Raw genomic sequence first — 9,118 nt, 5'->3', positions numbered from 1 at the left:
TGGAGGGAGAGATAGAGGGAGAGAGCATAACCTCCAGTGGCAGAATAACTCTGTTTCTCTCCTCTGTAGACAGCTTCCAGTCTGCATGAGAGCGTATGAATGTGTTTATGTGTTATGAGAGAGGCGCCTCTCTCTCTCCCTCTCTCCCTTCCTCCCTCCCTCTCAATACTGTGTGATGTAGGAACAAAGATGTGATTGGTTAAGAATGAAGAGGGAGGGGCTGTCAGAAATAACATGTGGCAGGAGGGTTTGAACTAGTACAGAGAGAGAGAGAGATGTAGAAATAGGGAAGTACATAGTTCTATGGGTGCAAAGAGTGAGTGAGATAGAGAGAGAGTACATGAAGTACATTAAGTTTGTATTTAAGTTCCTATAAGTAGAGAGAGAACAGAGAGAGTTGTAGACTTGGACACACAGCATTATATCAGGACCTATAGACACCTGGACCAACCTGGAGAGAACACAGCATTATATCAGGACCTATAGACACCTGGACCAACCTGGAGAGAACACAGCATTATATCAGGACCTATAGACACCTGGACCAACCTGGAGAGAACACAGCATTATATCAGGACCTATAGACACCTGGACCAACCTGGAGAGAACACAGTATTATATCAGGACCTATAGACACCTGGACCAACCTGGAGAGAACACAGTATTATATCAGGACCTATAGACACCCTGACCAACCTGGAGAGAACACAGCATTATATCAGGACCTATAGACACCTGGACCAACCTGGAGAGAACACAGCATTATATCAGGACCTATAGACACCTGGACCAACCTGGAGAGAACACAGCATTATATCAGGACCTATAGACACCTGGACCAACCTGGAGAGAACACAGTATTATATCAGGACCTATAGACACCTGGACCAACCTGGAGAGAACACAGCATTATATCAGGACCTATAGACACCTGGACCAACCTGGAGAGAACACAGTATTATATCAGGACCTATAGACACCTGGACCAACCTGGAGAGAACACAGCATTATATCAGGACCTATAGACACCTGGACCAACCTGGAGAGAACACAGCATTATATCAGGACCTATAGACACCTGGACCAACCTGGAGAGAACACAGCATTATATCAGGACCTATAGACACCTGGACCAACCTGGAGAGAACACAGTATTATATCAGGACCTATAGACACCTGGACCAACCTGGAGAGAACACAGCATTATATCAGGACCTATAGACACCTGGACCAACCTGGAGAGAACACAGCATTATATCAGGACCTATAGACACCTGGACCAACCTGGAGAGAACACAGCATTATATCAGGACCTATAGACACCTGGACCAACCTGGAGAGAACACAGCATTATATCAGGACCTATAGACACCTGGACCAACCTGGAGAGAACACAGCATTATATCAGGACCTATAGACACCTGGACCAACCTGGAGAGAACACAGTATTATATCAGGACCTATAGACACCTGGACCAACCTGGAGAGAACACAGCATTATATCAGGACCTATAGACACCTGGACCAACCTGGAGAGAACACAACATTATATCAGGACCTATAGACACCTGGACCAACCTGGAGAGAACACAGCATTATATCAGGACCTATAGACACCTGGACCAACCTGGAGAGAACACAGCATTATATCAGGACCTATAGACACCTGGACCAACCTGGAGAGAACACAGTATTATATCAGGACCTATAGACACCTGGACCAACCTGGAGAGAACACAGCATTATATCAGGACCTATAGACACCTGGACCAACCTGGAGAGAACACAGTATTATATCAGGACCTATAGACACCTGAACCAACCTGGAGAGAACACAGCATTATATCAGGACCTATAGACACCTGGACCAACCTGGAGAGAACACAGCATTATATCAGGACCTATAGACACCTGGACCAACCTGGAGAGAACACAGTATTATATCAGGACCTATAGACACCTGGACCAACCTGGAGAGAACACAGCATTATATCAGGACCTATAGACACCTGGACCAACCTGGAGAGAACACAGCATTATATCAGGACCTATAGACACCTGGACCAACCTGGAGAGAACACAGCATTATATCAGGACCTATAGACACCTGGACCAACCTGGAGAGAACACAGTATTATATCAGGACCTATAGACACCTGGACCAACCTGGAGAGAACACAGTATTATATCAGGACCTATAGACACCTGGACCAACCTGGAGAGAACACAGCATTATATCAGGACCTATAGACACCTGGACCAACCTGGAGAGAACACAGCATTATATCAGGACCTATAGACACCTGGACCAACCTGGAGAGAACACAGCATTATATCAGGACCTATAGACACCTGGACCAACCTGGAGAGAACACAGCATTATATCAGGACCTATAGACACCTGGACCAACCTGGAGAGAACACAGCATTATATCAGGACCTATAGACACCTGGACCAACCTGGAGAGAACACAGCATTATATCAGGACCTATAGACACCTGGACCAACCTGGAGAGAACACAGCATTATATCAGGACCTATAGACACCTGGACCAACCTGGAGAGAACACAGCATTATATCAGGACCTATAGACACCTGAACCAACCTGGAGAGAACACAGCATTATATCAGTACCTATAGACACCTGGACCAACCTGGAGAGAACGCAGCATTATATCAGGACCTATAGACACCTGGACCAACCTGGAGAGAACACAGCATTATATCAGGACCTATAGACACCTGGACCAACCTGGAGAGAACACAGCATTATATCAGGACCTATAGACACCTGGACCAACCTGGAGAGAACACAGCATTATATCAGGACCTATAGACACCTGGACCAACCTGGAGAGAACACAGCATTATATCAGGACCTATAGACACCTGGACCAACCTGGAGAGAACACAGCATTATATCAGGACCTATAGACACCTGGACCAACCTGGAGAGAACACAGCATTATATCAGGACCTATAGACACCTGGACCTAACCTGGAGAGAACACAGTATTATATCAGGACCTATAGACACTAAACCAAGAGGAATATAAAATATATTTTCTCTGTTCTGATTGACAGGTTGTTTGAGCTCCTTCAAAGTGACAGGATACTCTGGAGGAACTGTCATCCTCTACTGTAAATATTCACATCGTCATGACGACAATCAAAATATTTCACTGATGGCAACAGCAAGGATCAAATCAAAACTGGATTGAAGAACACCTGGGTACACAGTGGTAGATTCTCTCTGTATGACAACACTGGAGGAAACTACTTCAAGGTGATCATCAGACAACTGACCAGAAAAGATGAAGGGACCTACTGGTGTGGAGTGGACAAACCTACTATACCTGACAGTTATACCAAGGTAGAGCTGGATGTGAAGAAGGGTGAGAGACTTTTACTTTAACCTTATAAAATGAATTTAGCTACATATGTTCTTACATGATCAGTACCACTAGTCAATGAAGTCAGTCTATAGTATTAGACTAAGGTTGTGTTGTGTGTTTCTATTGACAGATGACTGCTGTGAGAAGTCAGTCTATAGTATTAGACTAAGGTTGTGATGTGTGTTCCTATTGACAGATGACTGCTGTGAGAAGTCAGTCTATAGTATTAGACTTACGTTGTGATGTGTGTTTCTATTGACAGATGACTGCTGTGAGAAGTCAGTCTATAGTATTAGACTAAGGTTGTGATGTGTGTTTCTATTGACAGATGACTGCTGTGAGAAGTCAGTCTATAGTATTAGACTAAGGTTGTGATGTGTGTTTCTATTGACAGATGACTGCTGTGAGAAGTCAGTCTATAGTATTAGACTAAGGTTGTGTTGTGTGTTTCTATTGACAGATGACTGCTGTGAGAAGTCAGTCTATAGTATTAGACTAAGGTTGTGTTGTGTGTTTCTATTGACAGATGACTGCTGTGAGAAGTCAGTCTATAGTATTAGACTAAGGTTGTGATGTGTGTTTCTATTGACAGATGACTGCTGTGAGAAGTCAGTCTATAGTATTAGACTAAGGTTGTGATGTGTGTTTCTATTGACAGATGACTGCTGTGAGAAGTCAGTCACAGAGACGGCCTATCTGGGAGGAGAAGCTACCATCAGATGCAACTATCCAGAGGACCATGAGGACAGCATCAAGTATTTCTGCAAGGAAAGCAATGACTTCAAGACATGTGTTTATATGATCTCTGCTTACCAGACAACTACAAAAGCTGGCCGTTTCTCTGTGTCTGACAACAGAAGAGAGAGATTCTCCACAGTGACCATCAGTGACCTGACTGCAGACTACACTAGATGTATCCTCTCTGTGGGTCAGTGGATCAACTCTTTACATCAGTGGTGGCTGGTGGGAGGAGATATCGGAGGACGGGCTCATAGTGAAGGCTGGAGTGGAACGGAGGTCCGATACTGTTCCATCCATTCCATTCCAGCCATTAGGATGAGCCGATCCTCCTATTTCTCCACCAGTGCCCTCCTCTGCTTTCCATGCTGTACACCTGCAGTAACTATGTAACTACACTGTAGCTATGTTATGGCATACAATGTAAATAACCGTAAAATAGCAATCACATCTAGAACTTTCTGAAATATGCTGTTATTAACTGTTATTGACTGTTATTAAATGTCAACAACCAGTTTAGTGAAATGTAGCATTGAACTAAACATGTTATCAGTAGTAGTTGTTCAGGGGTTGACAGCAGGCAGTCAGTGTGTTAGTGGAGGCTGGGTGGGTCTGTGTGTTTGTAGTGGTGTGAAAAGACACTGGACCAGGAACACTGTAACTTCCTCTGTAATAACTGTGTGTTTGTAGTGGTGTGAAAAGACACTGGACCAGAACACTGTAACTTCCTCTGTAATAACTGTGTGTTTCTATCTCTGTCTCAGTATCACTAAGCAGTCATGTGTTCAAGATTCAGTATGAATGTCATCATGAAACCTGCAGTTGTCATCAGAGAGAGAGAGAGAGAGAGAGAGAGAGAGAGAGAGAGAGAGAGACAGAGAGAGAGAGAGAGAGGGGAGAGAGAGAGAGAGAGACAGAGAGAGAGAGAGAGAGAAACACACAGAGAGAGAGAGAGAGAGAGAGAGAGAAAGAGGAGGGAGAAAGTGAGAGAGAGGGAGGGAGAGAGAGAGATGAAAGAGTGATGAGCGTAAGAGAGATAGAGAGAGATATGGTGAGCTAAAGGAGAACTAACACACTTCAACAGGAACAAGAGGAACCTTCCTGTCTTTACATCTGTCTGTCTAGAGAGGAAAGTTACAACAACATGTATCATGCACTGTATCTATCTCTCTATATCACTCTCTTTCTCTCTCCTTCTTTTCTATCTATTGTCCTCTTCCACCATCAATATATCCCTCCATCTCTCTCTCTGTGACTCTCTCCCTCATTCACTCTCTCTCTCCCTCCTCATCTCTCCCTCTCCTGACCTTGCTTAACAATTTATATCAGTGGCACCAACCATCACTATAACAACAACAACAACTACAGCACTTCCAGCCCCAACCACAACCACCTTCATCTCACCATCATCATCATCATCTTTCCTAATTGTTCCTAGAATTTCTAAGCAAACAGCTGGAGGCAGGGCTTTCTCCTATAGAGCTCAATTTTTATGGAATAGTCTGCCTACCCATGTGAGAGACGCAGACTCAGTCTCAACCTTTAAGTCTTTACTGAAGACATATCTCTTCAGTAGGTCCTATGATTAAGTGTAGTCTGGCCCAGGGGTGTGAAGGTGAACGGAAAGGCTGGAGCAACGAACCGCCCTTGCTGTCTCTGCCTGGCCGGTTTCGCCTCTTTCCACTGGGATTCTCTGCCTCTACCCATGTTACAGGGGCTGAGTCACTGGCTTGCTGGTGTTCTTCCATGCCGTCCCTGGGAGGGGTGCGTCACTTGAGTGGGTTGAGTCACTGACGTGGTCTTCCTGTCTGGGTTGGCGCCCCCCCTTGGGCTGTGCTGTGGCGGAGATCTTTGTGGGCTATTCTCGGCCTTGTCCCGGGATGGTATGTTGGTGGTTGGAGATATCCCTCCAGTGGTGTGGAGGCTGTGCTTTGGCAAAGTGGGTGGGGTTACATCCTACCTGTTTGGCCCTGTCCGGGGGTTTCATCGGATGGGGCCACAGTGTCTCCTGACCCCTCCTGTCTTAGCCTCCAGTATTTATGCTGCAGTAGTTTATGTGTCGGGGGGCTAGGGTCAGTCTGCCACATCTGGAGTATTTCTCTTGTCTTTTCCAGTGTCCTGTGTGAATTGAAATATGCTCTCTCTAATTCTCTCTTTCTCTCTTTCTTTCTTTCTCTCTCTTGGAGGACCTGAGCCCTAGGACCATGCCTCAGGACTACCTGGCTTGATGACTCCTTGCTGTCCCCAGTTCACCTAGCCGTGCTGCTGCTCCAGTTCCAACTGTTCTGCCTGCAGCTATGGAACCCTGACCTGTTCACCGGACGTGCTACCTGTCCCAGACCTGTTGTCCCAGACCTGCTGGAACCCTGACCTATTCACCGGACGTGCTACCTGTCCCAGACCTGCTGTCCCAGACCTGCTGTCCCAGACCTGCTGGAACCCTGACCTATTCACCGGACGTGCGACCTGTCCCAGACCTGCTGTTTTCAACTCTCTAGAGACAGCAGGAGCGGTAGAGATACTCTCAAAGATCGGCTATGAAAAAGCCAACTGACCCTTACTCTTGTGTTACTGACTTGTTGCACCCTCGACAACTACTATGATTATTATTATTTGACCATGCTGGTCATTTATGAACATTTGAACATCTAGGCCTTGTGCTGTTATAATCTCCACCCGGCACAGCCAGAAGAGGACTGGCCACCCCTCATACCCTGGTTCCTCTCTAGGTTTCTTCCTAGGTTTTGGCCTTTCTAGGGAGTTTTTCCTAGCCACCGTGCTTCTACACCTGCATTGCTTGCTGTTTGGGGTTTTAGGCTGGGTTTCTGTACAGCACTTTGAGATATCAGCTGATGTAAGAAGGGCTATATAAATATATTTGATTTGATTTGATCTTTCAACGGATCTGGAAAATAAACTTTTACATATTCAAATGGTTAGTGTTAGATATGTCTGTATGTAGTGTTATGATATGAGGGTAGGTTAGTGTTTGACATGTCTGTATGTAGTGTTATGATATGATGGTAGGTTAGTGGTAGACATGTCTTTATGTAGTGTTATGATATGAGGGTAGGTTAGTGGTAGACATGTCTGTATGTAGTGTTATGATATGAGGGTAGGTTAGTGGTAGACATGTCTGTATGTAGTGTTATGATATGATGGTAGGTTAGTGGTAGACATGTCTGTATGTAGTGTTATGATATGAGGGTAGGTTAGTGTTATGATATGAGGGTAGGTTAGTGTTAGACATGTCTGTATGTAGTGTTATGATATGAGGGTAGGTTAGTGGTAGACATGTCTGTATGTAGTGTTATGATATGAGGGTAGGTTAGTGTTAGACATATCTGTATGTAGTGTTATGATATGAGGGTAGGTTAGTGTTATGATATGATATGAGGGTAGGTTAGTGTTATGATATGAGGGTAGGTTAGTGTTAGACATGTCTGTATGTAGTGTTATGATATGAGGGTAGGTTAGTGGTAGACATGTCTGTATGTAGTGTTATGATATGAGGGTAGGTTAGTGTTAGATGATATGAGGGTAGGTTAGTGGTAGGCATGTCTGTATGTAGTGTTATGATATGAGGGTAGGTTAGTGGTAGACATGTCTGTATGTAGTGTTATGATATGAGGGTAGGTTAGTGGTAGACATGTCTGTATGTAGTGTTATGATATGAGGGTAGGTTAGTGTTATGATATGAGGGTAGGTTAGTGTTAAACCAGACTGTATGTAGTGTTATGATATGAAGGTAGGTTAGTGGTAGACATGTCTGTATGTAGTGTTATGATATGAGGGTAGGTTAGTGGTAGACATGTCTGTATGTAGTGTTATGATATGAGGGTAGGTTAGTGGTAGACATGTCTGTATGTAGTGTTATGATATGAGGGTAGGTTAGTGTTATGATATGAGGGTAGGTTAGTGTTAGACATGTCTGTATGTAGTGTTATGATATGAGGGTAGGTTAGTGGTAGACATGTCTGTATGTAGTGTTATGATATGAGGGTAGGTTAGTGTTATGATATGAGGGTAGGTTAGTGGTAGACATGTCTGTATGTAGTGTTATGATATGAGGGTAGGTTAGTGTTATGATATGAGGGTAGGTTAGTGTTAAACCAGACTGTATGTAGTGTTATGATATGAAGGTAGGTTAGTGGTAGACATGTCTGTATGTAGTGTTATGATATGAGGGTAGGTTAGTGGTAGACATGTCTGTATGTAGTGTTATGATATGAGGGTAGGTTAGTGGTAGACATGTCTGTATGTAGTGTTATGATATGAGGGTAGGTTAGTGTTATGATATGAGGGTAGGTTAGTGTTAGACATGTCTGTATGTAGTGTTATGATATGAGGGTAGGTTAGTGGTAGACATGTATGTATGTTGTGTTATGATATGAGGGTAGGTTAGTGTTATGATATGAGGGTAGGTTAGTGGTAGACATGACTGTATGTAGTGTTATGATATGAGGGTAGGTTAGTGTTATGATATGAGGGTAGGTTAGTGTTATGATATGAGGGTAGGTTAGTGGTAGACATGTCTGTATGTAGTGTTATGATATGAGGGTAGGTTAGTGTTAGACACGTCTGTATGTAGTGTTATGATATGAGGGTAGGTTAGTGGTAGACATGTCTGTATGTAGTGTTATGATATGAGGGTAGGTTAGTGGTAGACATGTCTGTATGTAGTGTTATGATATGAGGGTAGGTTAGTGGTAGACATGTCTGTATGTAGTGTTATGATATGAGGGTAGGTTAGTGGTAGGCATGTCTGTATGTAGTGTTATGATATGAGGGTAGGTTAGTGGTAGACATGTCTGTATGTAGTGTTATGATATGAGGGTAGGTTAGTGGTAGACATGTCTGTATGTAGTGTTATGATATGAGGGTAGGTTAGTGTTATGATATGAGGGTAGGTTAGTGTTAAACCAGACTGTATGTAGTGTTATGATATGAAGGTAGGTTAGTGGTAGACATGTCTGTATGTAG

The sequence above is a fragment of the Salmo salar genome, chromosome 12 (assembly GCF_965601325.2).
Source record: "Salmo salar chromosome 12, fSalSal1, whole genome shotgun sequence".
Taxonomy (NCBI): domain Eukaryota; kingdom Metazoa; phylum Chordata; class Actinopteri; order Salmoniformes; family Salmonidae; genus Salmo; species Salmo salar.
The sequence above is the reverse complement of the archived record's forward strand: the minus strand, read 5'-3'. Positions refer to the sequence as shown.